At 47.1% G+C, this 19,870-nt stretch overlaps 1 long non-coding RNA gene across 3 annotated transcripts in view; it reads left to right on the forward strand.

Annotated features, from left to right (window-relative positions):
- LOC113883726 overlaps positions 1–19,870 on the forward strand; it is a 55,644-nt gene that overhangs the window by 18,137 nt on the left and 17,637 nt on the right. For all 3 annotated transcript variants that reach the window (XR_003508721.1, XR_003508720.1, XR_003508724.1), the window contains exon 4: positions 7,017–7,125. This is a non-coding gene — a long non-coding RNA (uncharacterized LOC113883726). The remainder of the gene's footprint in view (positions 1–7,016; positions 7,126–19,870) is intronic.

A 19,870-nucleotide genomic window follows, 5' to 3' on the forward strand; every position in this document is an offset into this window, starting at 1 on the left:
AGTTAAGAAAAAAAGAACAACAAACACAAGTGTTCTGTGTCTGCCCAGGGTGGGTCCAGGTCTGCTCAGACAAATGAAATGTGAAAAAAAAAAATCATGAGACCACTCAAGTTTTACCTGATAGCAACAGTCAGAACTAACCTTTCTTTAAAAAAAAAAAAAAAGTTTATTTATTTATTACTTAGCTGCACTGGGTCGTAGTTGCGGCATGTGGGATCTTCCATCTTTGTTGCAGCACTTGGGATCTGTAGTTTCAGCATTTGAAAACTTGGTTCCCAGGCCAGGGATCAAACCCAGGCCTCCTGCATTGGGAGCTCTGAGTCTTATCCACTGGACCACCAGGGGAGTCCCCAGAGCTCGCATTGCTTTAGTGCTGGTGATATGCTAGTTAACTCCTCTGACTCTCACCACAGTTCCATCAGGAAGAATTATTACACCCCCACCCTTGAGAGCTGGGGGAACAGGCATACAGTGGGACTGTGACCGGCCAAGCTCACACACAAAGAAGTGTCCGAGCAAAGTTTGAACCCCACAGTCTAGCCCCAGTGCTTCCACATCTGCCTCTGATACAGACAAGAGTAAAGAAGACAATAGAATAACCATCAAGTGTCCCCAGCTCAGGAGTGGCTCCCCGAGTTTTTATCAGCACCAGTTAAACCACAGGCTGGTCTAGTTCTGGACCCTCTGCAATGATGTGAAGAATATCTTCTTTTTTAAATGACTAATTGAAGTGCAGTTGATTTACAATGTTATTTAGTTTCAGGTGTACAGCACAGTGATTGAGTTACATATATCTATTTTTTAAAGATTTTTTCCCATACAGATTATTATAAAATACTGAGTATAGTTCCCTGTGCTGTACATTAGGTCCTTGTTTATCTGCATGCGTGGGAGCTAAGTCGCTTCAGTCGTGTCCCACTCTTCGAGACCCTGTTAACTAGCACAGCAGGCTCCTCTGTCCGTGGGACTGTCCAGGCAAGAATACTGGAGTGGGTTGCTGTGCCCTCCTCAGGGGCTCTTCCCGACCCAGGGATCAAACCCACATCTCGTATCTCCTGCATTGGCAGGAAGGTTCCTTACCAGTAATGCCACCCTATCTATTAGTGTATATATGTTCATGAAAGTGAATGTGGTAGTCCCTCAGTCATGTCTGACTCTCTGTGACCCCATGGACTGTACCTGCTAGGCTCCACTGTCCATGGAAATCTCCAGGCAAAAATACTGGATCGGGTTGCCATTTCCTTCTCCGAGGGATCTTCCCGCCCCAAGGATCAAACCAGGGTCTCCTGCATCGCGGGCAGATTCTTTACCATCTGATCCACCAGGGAAGCCTGTATATGTTAATACCAAACTTTTAATTTATCTCTCTTTTTCTCCTTTGGTAACAGTAAGTTTGCTTTCTATGTGTGTGGGTCTATTTCTGTTTCTGTATTTAAGTTATCTGTATCAGGTTTTTTTAGATTCCACATATAAGCAACATCATATTTTGTCTTTGACTTAGTATAATAATCTCTGTGTCCATCCGTGTTGCTGCAGATGGTATATTTCATTCTTTTTTATGGCCGAATAGTATTCCATCATGTGTATGTACCACATCTTTATCCATTCATCTGTCAGTGGACACTTAGGTTGCTTCCATGTCTTGGCTGTTGTCTGCAGTGAACACTGGGGTGCATGTATCTTTTTGAATTACACTTGGGAAGCCCCTGTCATCACATTACTTCTCTGTATGAATGCCCAGGAGTGGGATTGAAGGATCATAAGTTAGCTCTATCTGAGAATGAGATGGTTGGATGGCATCACTGACTCGATGGACATGAGTTTGACCAGGCTCCGGGAGTTGGTGGTGGACAGGGAGGCCTGGCATGCTGCAGTTCATGCGGTCGCAAAGAGTTGGACATGACTGAACGACTGAACTGATACTGATACTGATTTTTAGTTTTTTAAAGGAACCTCCATATCATTTGAGGAAAGTGCAGTGTCCTCTAAATCATCTTGTTTCAGCCCTATCCGCCCTGCCCCACCCCACCACCTGTCCCCTGCTGGGTTCTTTTATCATGAATCGTATCGTCATTTCATTCATAAGTTCTTCACCTCTGTGATAGGAACTGTCTCAAATAACCACATTTTCATTTAACTGCCACTCTCACACCTATAAGTTCACGATTCTGTAATATCCTCTCAAATCCCGTCTCCACCTGCCGCCCCCTGATGTTTCCTAAATGCGTTTAAGGGCTGGTTGGTTCAAATCAAGAGACAAAATCTGTACATTGCATTTGGCTGGTGTTTCTCTTAAATCCCTTGTAAGCTATAACAATTCTCTCTTTTGTATTTCCTTGCCTTTTAGTTGTTGCAGAAAGTATGGGATCCTTCCTCTTAAGCATTGATTTGCTGCCTCTTAAATGGCCTCCAGCAGAAATTCGAAGGCTGGAGGGTAGCGGGTGGAGAGGGCAGGAGATGGTGGGGGCTTGGCCCAGCCTCCAGACCTTGTGCAGAGCCTGTATTTCTACCTTACAGGTTGTCTGAAATGAAATAAAATCAGGCCTGGGTAGAAAAGGGATGCTCAGTGATGTTGGCAGCAGCTGTGCTAAATCGCTTCAATCGTGTCTAATTCTTTGTGACCCTATAGACTGCCGCCCACCAGGCTCCTCTGTCCATGGGATTCTCTAGGCAAGAATACTGGGGTGGGTTGCCTCCTTCAGGGGACCCCGACTCAGGGATTGAACCTGCATCCCTTATGTCTCCTGCATCGGCAAGCCGGTTCTTTACCACTAGTGCCACCTGGGAAGCCCTGACAGCAACTAAGTATATTCATTTGTCACAAATGGTATCCGTCCCCCCTTCAAAGCATATATGGAACCCGCCCTTTCTCTCTTGCAGTGGACTGGAGGAGGTGAGGGGGGAAGCAGGGCTGGGGTGCTGGGAGGCTCCCACAGTCCAGACGAGAGCTGATGATGTGCTGGGCCAGGGTCATGGCTTAGGTGAAGAGGGGACAGATTCCAGGAGTGTTCTGGAGGTCGAGTTGGTCTGGCGCAGTGACCACGAGGGAAGGAGCTGTCCAGGATGCTTTGTCTTTAAATTTTCTGGCCACAGCCTGAGGCACGTGGCATTGTAGTTCCCCAACCAGGATCAAACCTGCAGCCCCTGAATTGGAAGGCAAAGTCTCAACCACTGGACCACCAGGGAAGTCCCTGGAGTGCTTTGGACAGCAGACTGCTTCCTCTCTGGGGGAAAGCAGCCTTCCTGCCTGGTGCTCATGTGCACAGACCCCCTCCTCCCAGCTGCAGCTGGGGAAGTGAAACACACCAAAATGAGGGTGACTCACTCCTCAGCGTGGACCACCCACACCCCACGCTCAGCCTTCCGAAGAGCAGTAGCCAACAGAGCAAAGAGATGGGGCGGGACGAGGGCATGGATGCCAGAATCAGCTGCTTCCCAGCGCTGTGAGCTTGGACAGCTCAAATCCTCTCTGAGCCTCAGTTTCCCCATCTGGGCCATGGGATGCCCGTTTCTACCTGGGTGTTGTGAGAAATTTAATGGTGAGCAGCTCTTAAGTGGTGGTCTTGAGGAAGAGAGCCCAGGTGGCCCTGGGAGAGACAGGAAGATGTGAAGACTGACTGGTAGGGAGGCTGAGCATGTTGGGAGCACGGTCTGCAGCTGATGAGGGGATGAGGCCAGGCGCCTCCCAGCTGGTGCTTGAGCCCCAGTAGGGTCAGCCTCTGAGCACCCTGTTATAGACAAAGCAAAACTAATGAGGGAGAAGTGATTGGGGTGCCATTTGTGGTTCTGCCGAGCCTTGGGCCATTTCCTTTTTAAAATATATATATATATATATTTTTTTTTTTTTTAATGACCACTTTCTTTAGAGTCCTTTTGTTGTTTAGTTGCTAAGCCGTGTCCGACTCTGTGACCCCATGGACTGTAGGCCGTCAGGCTCCTCTGTGCATGGGATTTTCCAGGCAAAAATCCTGGAGTGGGTTGCCGTTTCCTTATCCAGGTGGATCTTTCTGGTTTGATCAAACCAGGTCTCCCACACTGCAGGCATATTATTTACCACTGGACCACCAGGGAAGCTCTTGGTGTGTTTAATTCCTCCCAACACCCAGCCAGGTGGAAATGGCATTCCCATTGCCCACATGGGGAAACAGTTTCAGAGAGGTACTGAGCTGTTCAAGCTCATGACGCTTATTGGATTTGTTACATCATCGCTTCTGTTTCTGACTCGAACTCCATAGTCTTTGAGAGTTTTCCTGATTTCTGGAAGACATGTCCCAGATCCTCTTAAACCCTTTCTCCTTTTGGGTTGTGCATTTTTTCAACTGACAGCAGCCATCTTCATAACACATTTATGCTCATCAGCCATTTCTCAGAGGGGCCCTTGCTCCTTTTGGTGATAAACGGGAGTGAGGGACCACAATCCAGACATGAAGTGCTTATTCCCGTTGGGTTAGCATTGCATCTAGCTGTGAAACTAGAGATACCGATCCTCTTCATTCACATTTAAGATTACAAGGTTTTCATTTAAGTTCTTTGATTTTATGTATCTCTCTTTTTAAAAAATTTTTACACAGAAAATCTCGGTTCCTAACAACATTAGCACACATTTCTTACCATCTTTATCTTATATTATAAAGCTGACAGTTTCAACCTAATAATACCAATATAATCATTGCCTATAAGATGACCGAGTGCTGTTGAGGATTTCGTTTTGCTTCTGTTTCTTTGATTCTGTGGTCCTTCGGATAAAGCCCATTAGGGATGTGTAATCAAACTGCTGTGTTAAAGTCACTTCCAATTCTCCTCAGTGTGGTTGCCAACTTGACATTCAGTCAGGTTTATTCATTTCTGCTGGGTATTTTTATTTTAAGGGGTTTTTTTGGTCTTTGCTTTATAATTTTATAGACTGTTTGCATTTACAAAAAAAAACTGAAACCAGATACACTCAGAGAAATCTAGCTTCCACATCTGTTCCTTTCACTAATTACCTCTCTCCCCATAGGTTACAGTTTTGTTAGCTTCTGATTTATCTTTCCATTGCCTCTTTGTTCCTTCTTTTTTTTTTTAACAATTCTGTTAAAAGAATTCTGAAAAGAGCACTATTATATAAATATATGAAGAAGTTGAAATGTTAATCCCTGTGTCATCTCCAACTCTTTGCGACCCCATGAACTATAGCCCATCTGTCCATGGAATTCTCCAGGCAAGAATACTGGAGTGGGTTGCCATTCCTTTCTCTGGGGGATCTTCCTGACCCAGGGATCGAAACACGATTTCCCACATTCTGGACAGATTCTTTTACCATCTATGCCACCTGTATATGTATGTTTGTATATTTAATATTTATTTATTTGGCTGTGCTGGGTCTTAGTTGTGGCATGTGGGATCTAGTTCCCAGACCAGGGATCGAACCCAAGCCCCATGCATTGGGAGTGCAAAGTCTCAGCCATTGCACCGCCAGGGAAGTCCCCTCCATTGTCTCTTTCTGAAAGTATAAGCAAATGTAGACACATCTCCCACACATTCAGAAGCTAGAATATATATCGTGCACACACAATTCTGCACCTTAGATTTTATTTTTGCTATTTTCTCATAAACCTATATCCTGGAGATCACTCCCGGGCGGTATTAGGAGAGCATCTTCATTTCTTTTCCCAACCGTTGTGCACTCTCCTATGTGGACGTCCAGTTTATTCAACCAGTTTCCCCTTGGCGGATGTTTGTACTGTGTCCAGTCTTTGCTGGTTCTATTAGCGCTGCAACAACAACAAAAAGCTTTGTGCATATGTGAATTTGTACTTTGGGGGCAGATTCTTACGAACTCTAACCAGATTGGTTTAAAAAAAAAAAGTTAAGATTTTTAACATTTTAGAACAGTTTTAGGTTCACAGCAACATTGAGAGGACCTCGTGGGAATTTTAGTCATAACTGTGATGCACGTTACCCAGGAGTTCACGGTTCAATGGGCGTGCATAGCAGCTGTGCTCATGTGTGGGTGGAGGTGCCACTTGCTGAGGCAGGAAGCACGGAGGGGCTCTTTCTAACTGTACCTTGTGGTTAACAAGTGAGCTGGTGTTGGAGGGAGCGGGAGCCAAGGTGTGGGAAGCGAGGCTAGGTACGCGGGAACATGCAGACAGCAGCGACGTCCAACTTTAGCTGATTGGGAGGCTGCAGGTGGTTCTTGGAGAGGGAGCAGAGTGGGTCTGGCACACCTGGCACTCCCAACCCCAGCTCCTTCTGCAGGGGCCGTCCTCATCTCCCAGGCAGGAAGCAGGTAAGGGAGGGGACCGATGTCCGCCACTGCTGACTGCAGCCTCCTCTGAACCCCGGCTGGGATAAGTGACCCCCCCTCCCCCCGCAGGGCAGGGGAAGGCAGCCTGAACCTGGCCCAGACCTGGGAGACAGACTGCCCTGGGTTCAAACCCCAGCTCGGCTCTGTGACCCTGGGCAAGCTGCCTAACTTCTGTGAGCTTCAGACTCTTCTGTCCAAAGGGGATGGGGTGGGACCTGCCCCACTATGTTGAGGACACTGTGGGCCTGTGGATGGGAAGTGCCTGGCACACAGGAGGTGCTCCCCGCTGAGGACCAGCCATCCCTGCTGCCCTGTGAAGGGGCTGGGGCTGAACCACTGGGAGTCCTGGTTCCTACCTTTCCTGAGCTGGAGCAGCTAGAGAGACCCACTCACTGTGGTGGTGATGGAACCCATGGGCATGAGAGTCAGACAGTGAGTGAAAGTCACTCAGTCGTATCTGACTCTTTTTGACCCCCCCCATGGACTGTAGCCCGCCAGGCTCCTCTGTCCATGGGATTTCTCAGGCAGGAATACTGGAGCGAGTTGCCATTCCCTTCTCCAAGGGATCTTCCTGACCCAGGGATGGAATCTGGATCTCCCACACTGTGGGCGCATACATTCTTTACCATCTGAGCCACAAGGGAAGCTGAGAGTCAGACAGCTGAGGTTCAAATCCTGGCCTTGCCACTTCCTCTCTAGCTGACTTTTTCTACTCTCTGTTCCTCAGCTTTCCCATCTGTCAAATGGGGATGATGAGACCACCCACTTCACAGCAGTGTTGGGAAGAAGAATTGAGCTGAAATGTTTCAAGTGCTCAGTCCAGAGCTGGACGTAGAGTAAGTTCTGACTAATGTCACAAAGAACCACAACAGGGGACTGTTGTCTGTGGTCAGCTGCTCAGGCTGGAGCCTTAGGGGCACCAGGACGGGGGGCAGCGGGTGTGCAGGCTTTGTAGCCCCTGAGTGGGCAGGCACATGGGCACTGCTGAAAAGATCATCTCTTTAAGAAGGGAAAGTCAAGGGGCTTCCCTGGTGGCTCAGTGGTAAAGAGTCTGCCGGTCAGTGCTGTTTGATCCCTGGTCCAGGAAGATCCCACATGCGGCGGAGCATCTGAGCTTGTGTGCCACAAGTATTGAGCCTGAGCTCTGAGGCCCGGGGTGGAGCCCTATACTAAGGTCACAGGAGAGAAATCTCTGGAACTGGCCGGTCCACACCCGGGAGCCACAACTGCTAAGCCCAGGTGCCACAACTACTGAAGCCTGTGTACCCTAGAGCCCATGTTGCAAGAGACATCACTGCAATGAGAGCCCACGCATCGCAACCAGGAGTGGGCCCCACTCACCGCAACTAGAGAAAAGCCCTAGTGCAGCGACGAAGACCCAACACAGCCCCAAACAAACAAACGGAGTTATATGTTAGAAAAGCAGTTATATTGTTAAAAAATCTTTGAACATATGTCAAAGATTTTTGACTCACGAGTTTACTAGGGGGCTAGTAAGATGTTACAGCCAATTCAAAGGAGGATTAAAAAACCCAGACACAGGCAGGCAATGCGGAGTGCCCAAATGAATTTGCAAACAGGTGCGAAACTGGTCAGTGTGCAAAGGGCAGACATCAATTGTGTCTCTACCGGATGCAGGTCATTTGCATGTCTAAGGAAGAGACTCATTTGCATCACAGTCTGTTTTCTACCTCGTGGGAAATACCTTGAAGACTCTGCCTCTGCAAGGCCAGGATGACCCAGGAGGGTGCACTAGGCAAGACACCGGCCATCTTTTTGCCCAGTTCAAAACCTTGCATAATTTTACACACACATGCACACACAGAGTCACAATCACTAACAAAGGCAGTCACGCACACACAGCCACAGCACACACACGGGCCTCCCTCTGTGTATGTCTGGGTGTCTCTCTGACTCTCCTTTTGCGGTGAGAGTGATTCAGGCTCCCACCTCCAGCCTTTGCTCCGCCTGCTCAGCACACATGTCCATCAGCCCTCTGCCCACCCACATCTTGCTCATCTCTCTGAGCAGGAATCTCTCTTTCCACTGCACCGCACCCTGTCCTTACTTCCATCTGTCTTCCACGAGCTTCCACGTGGGCACCTGTGTAGGGTAGAAGGAGCCTGGACTCCAGAATCGTTCGGTCTGAGTCCCAGATGTGGCACTTGCCCATCATGTGACCATGGGCAAGTCACAGCTCTGAACCTCGGTCTCTCCACTTCATCAAGTGGGATGATAACAGAACCAACCTCATGGGTTGTTTCTATTTTGCTTTGAAGATTAAATTAGCAGAGGCAAAGAATGCCCCTTTGGCAGAGGGTCTGACGCACAGGAGAAGAGGCCGACAGAGGATAAGATGGTTGGATGTCATTGCTGATTCAATGGACGTGAACTGGGGCGAACTCTGAGAGATGGTGAGGGACACGGAGGCCTGGCATGCTGCCGTCCATGGGGTTGCAAAGACTTGGACACAACTTGGCGACTTAACAGGTGACACACACAAAGTGCTCAGTACAGGTCAGCTGCTGTGAAAATGGGCTCCTAATCCCCTTTCAATGGGTAGCCTGCTAAAGGGCTCAGTCAGCAGGAGGGGTCGCCTTCCAATAGCTGGAATGGAAGGTCTCCTTGGCGCCCCCCCCGGACCTGCCCCCCAGACCTGCCCCTACCCAGCTGCTGTCGATCCCCAGAGCTGGGATTAAGCAGAGAGGCTGCCAGGAACCCCAGCCCCAGGAGGGGTGCAGGGACTGATGGCTGCAGCTGGGCTGAAGTCCCCCGGGCTGCGGTGATGGATGGGGGGCTGGTTGGTGGAGGAAGTGGCCACTCTGGACGACAGCTGGCCAGGCGCTGATGGATGTCACAGGGGAGCAGCGATGGCAGGAGGACTGCAGAGTCTAAGAGGCTGAGGGAGGCTAAAGCCCAGCCTCTGGAAAAGCCTGCCTGGGGCTCAGCTAGAAGAGTTACGGCCGGTGGTGGGGGGCGGGCCTTGGAGACCTTGAGCACTGTGTGTCCTGGATACTTCCTCCTAGAAACACTGTTGTGAGGCCAACACCTAAAGGGCCCACGAACTTCAATGTCAGACTCTGGTGATTGAGGCTAGTAGCATCAATAGCAATGTGATCCCAGTCAATCCTTATAACCACTTGGGTAATGGTTTACTATTTTCCCAAGTTTGCCTGTGGAGATACTGAAGCTTAGAAGGGGTCAAAGGAGCCAAAATCTGTCTCAGAGCAAAGCCTTTTCCACCTCCCAGGAAGCCAAGGGGTCCTCTGAGTAGCACTCAGGAAGTCTTCCTTATGATCACCAGCTCTAAGTTGCTTGTTCAGATCATCATTCATTCATTCATGTATTCATTCATCTGTCCACCAAACCCCAGCTGATTTCTTCCTCCATGCTGGGCCCTGGCTGGGTGCCAGGGATACCCCAGTACTCAGACATGGCCTCCGACCTCACAGAGCTCAGTCCCCAGGAAGAAATAGACCAAAGGCACACTATCCCAACTCTGGACCTTGCGGGTGTGGAGTGGTCAGGGATGGCTTCCTGGAGGAGGTGGACCCTGAGCAGACACCCGAAGGACAAAGGGAAGGAAGAACCCATTTTTCTCTGGGCAGGGCAGTGAGTGGGAAGGAAGAAAGGAAGACTTCAGTGGTGGAGACAGCTGAGCTGTATCCTGAATGACAAATAGGAAACAGAGATACAGGCAAGGTTTTCCAGCAGCAAGAAGAATATACACAAAGGCCCAGAAGCAGGAATTGCCATAAGGTGAGGGGGTGCAGAAGGTCCCAGTGGATGGTATGCAGGAGCCTGGGATGCAAAAAGAAATGGTACATGATTGGATGAGAGACAAGACAGGATCCAGGTCTAAAAGGCTTTTTGTGTGTGTGTGTGATACAGTTGACATAAAATGTATAGTTTCAGGTATGCAACGATGATTTAATATGTGTATATACTGTAAAATGCCATCACAACAAGTTTAATTAACATTCATTACCTTGCACAGTTTTTTTTTCTTGTGATGAGAACCTTAAAGATCTCCCCTCTTAGCAACTTTCAAATGCATAATAGTACATGATTGTTAACTGCAATCACCAATGCTGTGCATTATATTCACAGGACTTATTTATCTCATGACTGGAACTTTGTGGCTTTTGACCTCCTTCCCCCATTTCACGCCTCCCCATCCTTACCCCCTGGCCTCTGGCAATCACCAATCTGTTTCCTGTATCATTTGGCTTTTTTAGATTCCACATATAAAGTGAGATCATACCACTTTTTTCTTTCTTTGTCTGACTTATTTTGCTTAGCATAATGTCCTCAAGGTCCATCCATGTTGTGATAAATGGCAAGGTTTCATTCTTTTTTATGGCTGAATAATATTCCATTGTATATAGATACCACATTTTCTCTATCCATTCATCCATCAGTGGACACTTAGCTTGTTTCTGTATCACTATTGTAAGTAACTCTGCAATGAACATGCAGATATCTTTTTAAGAGAGTGGTTTAATTTCCGTAGGATATATACCCAGGAGTGGAATTGATGGATCATAGGGTATTTCTAATATTTTGAGGCACCTCCATACTGTTTTCCATAGTGGCTGCACCAGGTTGCATTCCCACTCTAGACACCAGAGTTCCCTTTCCTCCACACCCTCGCCAGCACTCATTGTGCAGTTGCTCAGTCGTGTCCGACTCTTTGCGACCCCATGGACTGCAGCACGCCAGGCTTCCCTGTCCTTCACCAGCACTTGTTATCTCTTGTCTTTTTGTTAATAGCCATTCTGACGGGTTTGAGGGAAGAGGTTTTGAATACCGTGGAGGGTGTGACTTTATCCTGAGGCTGACAGAGGACCACTGACTACGGCAAGCAGGAGACTGACTCATGAGATCTGTATTTTTTAGAAAGACAACCCTGGCTGCCATTGGGAGGGTGATTAAAGTGGAGCCTGGAGGACACTGGGAGGCCTAAGCAGTGATTCAGGAGCGAGGCTGAGGGTCCAGCCGGGGCAGGGATGGGTGGTGGACATTCAGCATTGAGGACGCTGAGTGGACAAGGCTGGAGCAAATAATTTCCTGGGCAAATGTTACCGCAGAGAGGCATGGATGTCCTCCTCACCTGTTTGTATGTCTTTTATAAATGACAAAGCATTGGATTAAGTTTTGAGGGGTTCAGTGGCACATTGAGGCTCCATTAGCAGGTGGTAGAGCCAGAATGGAAACCCCGGAGTGCCCCTTTAGAAACCGAATTCTGGTCTCTTTCTGGGTGGCTTTCAACCGTGTTGCCCTTCCAGGAATGATCTGCAGGGGGAGTCAGAGAGCAGGGGACGTGCCCCCGAGGCCGAGAGGCACCCAGCCAGAAGGGGGCGCTGTGGTCACGGGCTACCGGGCCAGCGGCATCCGGGTTGCCGGCGGAGGACTGGGCCGCCTGGGCTGGCGAGTCAGCTCTTACCCGCGGTTTACAGAGGAGGGACCCCACGACCAGAGAGCAGGAAAGGGTCTCCCAAGGGGTGAATCAGCGTCTCAGGATACTGCCTAGTCCACTGCTCCCGCTTGGAAACCTGAACTGCGTTTCCCAGATCTGAGAGCACCAGAGGGGGCGTGGAGGTCAAGAGTGGGATCCGGGACCCCCAGACTTTCCCTTAGGAGTAGGAACCCCCGGTTTCACCGATACCCAATTCAGTTCCGCTAGCCCAGGGACGGCGGAGCCTGGTAGGCTGCAGTCTATAGGGTTGCTCAGAGTCGAACACGACTGACGCGACTTAGCAGCAGCAGCAGCAGGCCGGAGAGTGATGGAGACGAGCCTCAGGATGTGGTCCACGGAGTGAGCCAAGACTACCGGAAAGAAACTTCCAGGCTTCTCCCAGTGGATGGGCTCCCGGGAGGGCTTGTGTATAAAGGGTGGTGACGGAGGGGCGACACCAGGTGGCAGGCACCCTTCAAGCCTGGGCATCCTGTGGTTCATCTCCTCCCTTTTCCTTTTTCTAACTCAGGGTTTCCAGGGCGGCAGCCGCTGAAGGTTCTTGCCTGGCATGTCTCTTGTTGGTGTGTGGGGCCCCAGGGTAGAGGAAAGGGATCAAGACTGGTATAAGTGCCCCGCTCTGTGGCCTGGGTTTCTTCCTGCTCGTCAGCAATTAGGTTTAGTGAGCCCAGCGGAGGGGTGGGAAGGGTGGTGAGAAGCCAGTGGGTTCAAACCCTGAAGCTACCACTCAACAGTGTGTGACCCAGGGCTCCGTGCCCCTCTCTCAGCCTCGTCTGTAAATTGGGGAGACTGAACCCCATTTTGTGAGAAAGCTGCCTCTTGTGTGAAATAAAAATTACCCACACAGGCCTGGCACACAGAGGGGGCTCTGTCTCTCTCTGGCAAATCCCTTTGGGCCAGTTACAGTATGCAGTGGTGAAGCCAGAATTAGGGCTTTGGATAGAGGAAAACAATAGAATGGGAAAGACTAGAGATCTCGTCAAGAAACTTAGAGATACCAAGGGAACATTTCATGCAAAGATGGACACAATAAAGGACAGAAATGGTATGGACCTAACAGAAGCAGAAGGTATTAAGAAGAGGTGGCAGGAATACACAGAAGAACTGTACAAAAAAGCTCCCAATGACCCGGACAACCACCATGGTGTGATCACTCACCTAGAGCCAGACATCCTGGAATGTGAAGTCAGGTGGGCCTTAGGAAGCATCACTATGAACAAAGCTAGTGGAGGTGATGGAATTCCAGCTGAGCTATTTCAAATCCTTAAAAATGATGTTGTTAAAGTGCTGTACTTAGTATCCCAGCAAATTTGGAAAACTCAGCAGTGGCCACAGGACTGAAAAAGGTCAGTTTTCATTTCAATCCCAAAGAAGGGCAGTGTCAAAGAATGTTCATACTACTGCACAATTGCATTCATCTCACATGCTAGTAAAGTAATGCTCAAAATCCTTCAAGCCGGCCTTCAACAGTATGTAAACCGAGAACTTCCAGATGTACAAGTTGGATTTAGAAAAGGCAGAGGAACCAGAGATCAAATTGCCAACATCTGTTGGACCATAGAAAAAGCAAGAGAATTCCAGAAAAACATCTACTTCTCCTTCATTGACTACGCCAAAGCCTTTGACTGTAGATCATAACAAACTGAAAAATTCTGAAAGAGATAGGAATACCAGATCACCTTACCTGCATCTTGAGAAATCTGTATGCAGGTCAAGAAGCAACAGTTAGAGTGGGACATGAAACAAGGGACTGGTTCAAAATTGGGAAAAGAGTACGTCAAGGCTGTATATTGTCACCCTGCTTATTTAACTTATATGCAGAATGCATCATTCGAAATGCCAGGCTGGTTGAAGCTCAAGCTGGAATCAAGATTTCTGGAAGAAATATCAATAACTTCAGATATACAGATGACACCACCCTTATGGCAGAAAGTGAAGAGGAACTAAAGAGCCTCTTGATGAAGGTGAAAGAGGAGAGTGAAAAAGTTGGCTTAAAACTCAACAGTCAGAAAATGAAGATTATGGCATCCGGTCCCATCACTTCCTGGCAAATAAATGGGGTAAAAGGGAAACAGTGACAGATTTTATTTTCTCAGCCTCCAAAATCACTGTGGATGGTGACTGCATCCATGAAATTAAAAGATGCTTGCTCCTTGGAAGAAAAACTATGACAAACCTAGACAGCATATTAAAAAGCAGAGATATCACTTTGGAACAAAGGTCTGTCTAGTCAAAGTTATGGTTTTTCCAGTAGTTATATACGGATGTGAGAGTTGGACCATAAAGAGGGCTGAGTGCTGAAGAACTGATACTTTTGAATTGTGGTGTTGGAGAAGACTCTTGAGAGTTCCTTGGTTAGCAGGGAGATCAAACCAGTCAGTCCTAAAGAAAATCAACCCTGAATGTTCATTGACAGGACTGATGGTGAAGCTGAAGCTTCAATACTTTGGCCACCTGATGCAGAGAGCTGACTCACTGGAAAAGACTCTGATGCTGGGAAAGATTGAAGGCAGGAGGAGAAGGGGATGACAGAGGATAAGATGGTTGGATGGCATCACCAATTTGATGGACGTGAGCTTGAGCAAACTCTGGGAGATAGTGAAGGACAGGGAAGTCTGGCATGCTGCAGTTCATGGGGTTGCAAAGAGTTGTACACAACCGAGTGACTGAACAAAAAATACCAGAGAGATGAATTTCACACACAAAAGAATTCCAGATAATTCACCTCAATCAGCCAGGTGTTCAAGGTCACCACCAACAGTGATGTCACCTTGAGGGCATGTACCCTTGACATGATTGTGTTAACAATGCCCTTTCACCTCTATGGTCTTCCTCCCAAAACACAGACTACATTCTTCTTTTTCTGGGCGGTGAGGCATGGAGCTTGCAGGATCTTAGTTCCTCAGCCAGAGATCTAAGCTGTGCCCCCTGCAGTGGAAGCAGGGAGTCTTAACTACTGAGTGGACAAGAGAAGTCACGAGGAGACAATCAGACAAACCCCGGTTGAGGGACTTGACAATTATTCCTGGAAAGAATCAAGGTGATCAAAAACTCAGGCAAGTCTGAGGAATTGTCACAGCCCAGAGCAACCTACATGTAATGTGGTGTCCCAGATGGGCTTCTGGAACAGATCAAGACTTTAAGGAAATTAGAATAAAGCACAGACTTTAGTAAGTAAAAATGTATTAATGTTAATAACAGGAGAAGCTGGATATGAGTTCTCTGTGTTACTTTCACAATTTTTCTCCGAGTCTGAAACTAAAATTTAAAGTTGATTTTTAAAATTTAAGGAGGGACATGAGTTGGCTGTTTTTTTTTTTTTTTTTTTCTTTTGCGACATGGACCTGGTGGCCTGGGGAACTTCCCCAATCCAGGATCGGACCCACTTCCCCTGCCATAGAAGTGCAGAATCTTAACCACTAGACCATCAAGGAAGCCAAGATGACTAATTTTTAATTTTGATTAATGAAGATATTAAAAAATCTCACAATCACTTCCACTCCCCCATTGTTTCATAAAAGAAGGGGTCCGTAACAGAAGGAAGGTCTTCATCTCAGAATGGACAAGAGTTGAAACAGAGTAAGTCCAGATTAATAAGGAATTCAAACTCTGTGTATTTCTTGTTTTGCCAAAGACCCATGAGAAATTGGGCCTGGAGAATGAGGGTAAAGTGAGAAATGGTAAAAGAAAACCACAGCTGAGAATACGAGATGCTGGACAAAAGCTGGAATGTGACTTGTAGTGTAAGGTGCTGATGGGTGGCAGGGCTGGCAGTTGATGGGGCTTCTGGGCCAGTAGGGTGACCAGCTGTCCTGCCCACCTGGGGCCAAGGGGTTTCCCAGGCCCTGCACCTTCAGCTTTAAAACTGAGACTGTGTGTGCTCAGTGGCTCAGCTGTGTCTAACTCTTTTGCATCCCCATGGACTATAGCCCACAGACTCCTCTGTCCATGGGATTCTCTAGGCAAGAATACTGGAGTGGGTTCCACTCCAGTGGATTTTCCCAATCCAGGGATTGAACCTGCATCTCTTGCATCTCCTGCATTGGCAAGCAGATTTTTTTACCACTAGTGCCGCCTGGTCCTGGTGTTTAAAAGTTTTAGTTTTGAAAGATTTGTTAGCCAGAGAAACCACTCCACTCATGACATATAATTTCAATTCTTTATAGATTATTTGACTTGATTTCCATATACACTCATTAAAAGAAAAGAAATAAAACAATAGGAGTAACTGCACATACATCATCAAATGGGGCCCAGCAGCATCCAGAATTAAACAGCGCTGTCCCTTGTTAACAGTAATCTGGAGTACCAGTTGGGAAAGGGTCCTGGACAGTGCATTCACTCCTTGCATAAGACTTCAAATTTCCAGGGGCTTCCACTTATAATTCCAGGCTGCAAACTGATACCATTATCAGTTGTGAGCAAAAACGCAGCTCTGGTTTTACTTCAGCCTTTTTACAGTGCTGTTTCACCTCGTGAGTTAATAAAGCAGAAGTAGATGTTTTTCTGGAGCTCTCTTGCTTTTTCTATGGTCCAGCAGATGTTGGCAATTTGATCTCTGGTTCCCCTGCCTTTTCTAAACCCAGCTTGAACATCTGGTAGTTCTCGGTTCACGTATGTTGAAGCCTGGCTTGAAGAATTTTGAGCTTTACTTTGCTGGCATGTGAGATGAGTGCAGTTGTGCAGTAGTTTGAACATTCTTTGGCATTGCCTTTCTTTGGGATTGGTATGAAAATTGACCTTTTCCGGTTCTGTGACCACTGCTGAGTTTTCCAAATTTGCTGGCTTATTGAGTGCAGCACTTTCACAGTATCATCTTTTAGGATTCGAAATAGCTCAGCTGGAATTCCATCACATCCACTAGCTTTGTTCATAGTGATGCTTCCTAAGGCCCACTTGACTTTGCATTCCAGGATGTCTGACTCTAGGTGAGTGATCACACCATCATGGTTGTCCAGGTCATTAAGAGCTTTTTTGTGTAGTTCTGTGTATCCCTGCCACCTCTTCTTAGTATCTTCTGCTGCTGCTAGGTCCATACCATTTCTGTCCTTGATTGTGCTCTTCTTAGCATGAAATGTTCCCTTGTTAGCTCTAATTTTCTTGAAGAGATCTCTAGTCTTTCCCATTCTATTGTTTTCCTGTATTTCTTTACACGATCACTGAGGAAAGCTTTCTTATATCTCCTCGCTATTCTTTGGAACTCTGCATTCAGATGGGTTTATCTTTCCTTCTCTCTTTTGTCTTTCGCTTCTCTTCTTTTCACAGTTATTTGTAAGGCCTCCTCAGAAAACCATTTTGCCTTTTTGCATTTCTTTTTCTTGGGGATGGTCTTGATCACCGCCTCCTGTCATGAACCTCCGTCTATAGTTCTTCAGGCACTCTGTCAGCTCTCATCCCTTGAATCTATTTGTCACTTCCACTGTATAATTGTAAGGAATTTTATTTAGGTCGTACCTGAATGACCTAGTGGTTTTCCCTACTTTCTTCAATTTCAAGTCTGAATTTTGCAATAAAGAGTTCATGATCTGAGCCATAGTCAGCTCCTGGTCTTGTTTTTGCTGACTGCATAGAGCTTCTGCATCTTTGGAATCTGATTTCAGCATTGTCCATCTGGTGATGTCCATGTGTAGAGTCTTCTCTTGTGTTGTTGGAAGAGGGTGTTTGCTATGATCAGTGTGTTCTCTTGGCAAAAGTCTTAGCTTTTGCCTGCTTCATTTTGTACTCCAAGGCCAAACTTGCCTGTTACTCCAGGTATCTCTTGACTTCCTACTTTTGCATTCCAGTCCCCTATGATGAAAAGGACATATTTTTTTGGTGTTAGTTCTAGAAGGTCTTGTAGGCCTTCATAGAACCATTCAGCTTCAGCTTCTTCGGCATTAGTGGTTGGGGCATAGGCTTGGATTACTGGGATATTGAATGGTTTGCCTCGGAAACGAGCAGAGATCATTCTGTTGTTTTTGATTGCACCCAAGTACTGCATTTTGGACTCTTTTGTTGACTGTGAGGGCTACTCCAGTTCTTCTAAGGGATTCCTGCCCACAGTAGTAGATCTAATGGTCATCTGAGTTAAATTCACCCATTCCAGTCCATCTTAGTTTGCTAATTCCTAGAATATCAACGTTTGCTCTTGCCATCTCCTGTTTGATCACTTCCAATTTGCCTTGATTCATGAACCTAACATTCCAGGTTCTTGTGCAGTATTGCTCTTTACAGTATCGGACTTTTCTTCCTCCACCAGTCACATCCACAACTGAGTGTTATTTTCACTTTGGCTCTGTCTCTTCATTCTTTCTGGAGTTATTTCTCCCTCTTCTCCAGTAGCATATTGGGCACCTACTGACCTGGGGAATTAATCTTTCAGTGTCCTATTTTTTTTTGCCTTTCATGCTGTTCATGGGGTTCTCAAAGCAAGAATACTGAAGTGGTTTGTCATTCTCTTCTCCAGTGGACCACGTTTTGTCAGAACTCTCCACTGTGACGGGTCTATCTTGGGTGGCCCTACATGACTTGGTTCATAGTTTCATGGAGTTAGACAAGGCTGTGGTCCATGTGATCAGTTGGTTAATTTTCTGTGATTGTGGTTTTCATTAAGTCTGCCCTCTGATGAAGAAGGATAAGAGGCTTCTGGAAGCTTCCTGATGGGAGAGACTGACTGGGGGGAAACTGGGTCTTGTTCCGATGGGCACGGCCATGCTCAGTCCAGTTCAGTCCAGTTCAGTTGCTCAGTCATGTCTAACTCTTTGTGACCCCATGGACTGCAGCACGCCAGGCCTCCCTGTCCATCACCAACTTCTGGAGATTGCTCAAACTCATGTCCATCGAGTCGGTGATGCTATCCAACCATCTCATCCTCTATCGTCCCCTTCTCCTCCTGTCTTCAATCTTTCCTAGCATCAGGGTCTTTTCCAATGAGTCATTTCTTCGCATCAGGTGGCCAAAGTATTGGAGCTTTAGCTTCAGCATCAGTCTTTCCAGTGAATATTCAGGACTGATTTCCTTTAGGATTGACTGGTTTGATCTTGCAGTCCAAGGGACTCTCAAGAGTCTTCTCCAGCATCTCAGTTCTAAAGCATCAGTTCTTTGGCGCTCAGCTTTCTTTATGGTTCAACTCTCACATACGTATATGACTCCTGGAAAAAGCATAACTTAGACTAGATGGAACTTTGTTGGCAAAGTAAAGCCTCTGTTTTTTAATATGCTGTCTAGGTTTGTCATAGGTTTTCTTCCAAGGAGCAAGCATCTTTTAATTTCATGGCTGCAGTTCCTTGGTGGCTCAGACAGTAAAGCATCTGCCTGCAATTCGAGAGACCTGGGTTTGATCCCTGGGTCAGGAAGATCCCCTGCAGAAGGGAATGGCAACCCACTCCAGTATTCTTGCCTGGAAAATCCCATGAATGGAGGAACCTGGTGGGCTACAGTCTATGGGGTCGTAAAGAGTGGGACATGACTGAGCAACTTCACTTTCATTTTCACTTTCACTTTGCAGTCACCATCTGCAGTGATTTTGGAGCCCAAGAAAATAAAGTCTGTCACTGTTTCCATTGTTTCCCCATCTATTTGCCATGAAGTGATGGGACCTCATGCCATGATCTTCATGTTTTGAATGTTAAGCTTTAAGCCAACCTTTTCACTCTCCTCTTTCACTTTTATCAAGAGGCTCTTCAGTTCCTCTTCACTTTGTGCCATAAGGGTGTTTTCATCTGCATATCTGCAGCTGTTGATGTTTTCATGCTCAGTAAATCTTTAATCCAGTTTTCTGCTGATGGACAGGGCTGTGTTCCCTCCCTGTTGTTTGACCTGAAAGCAAACTATGGTAGGGGTAATGAAGATAATGGCCACCTTCTTCAAAAGGTCTTGTGCTTACACTGTTGTATTCAATGCCCCTGACCCTGAAGCAGGCCACTGTCGACCCAGGCCTCCACTTGAGACTCCTGGACACTCACAGGCAAGTCTGCATCAGTCTCTTGTGGGGTGAGTTCTCCTTCCTCCGGAGTTCTGGTGCACACAAGGTTTTGTTTCTGCCCTCCAAGAGTCTGTTTCCCCAGTCCTGTGTAAGTTCTGTAATGAAGACCCAGTACAGTCCAAAAAAAAAAAAATGGTTTCAT

The sequence above is a fragment of the Bos indicus x Bos taurus genome, chromosome 25 (assembly GCF_003369695.1).
Source record: "Bos indicus x Bos taurus breed Angus x Brahman F1 hybrid chromosome 25, Bos_hybrid_MaternalHap_v2.0, whole genome shotgun sequence".
NCBI classification, from domain to species: domain Eukaryota; kingdom Metazoa; phylum Chordata; class Mammalia; order Artiodactyla; family Bovidae; genus Bos; species Bos indicus x Bos taurus.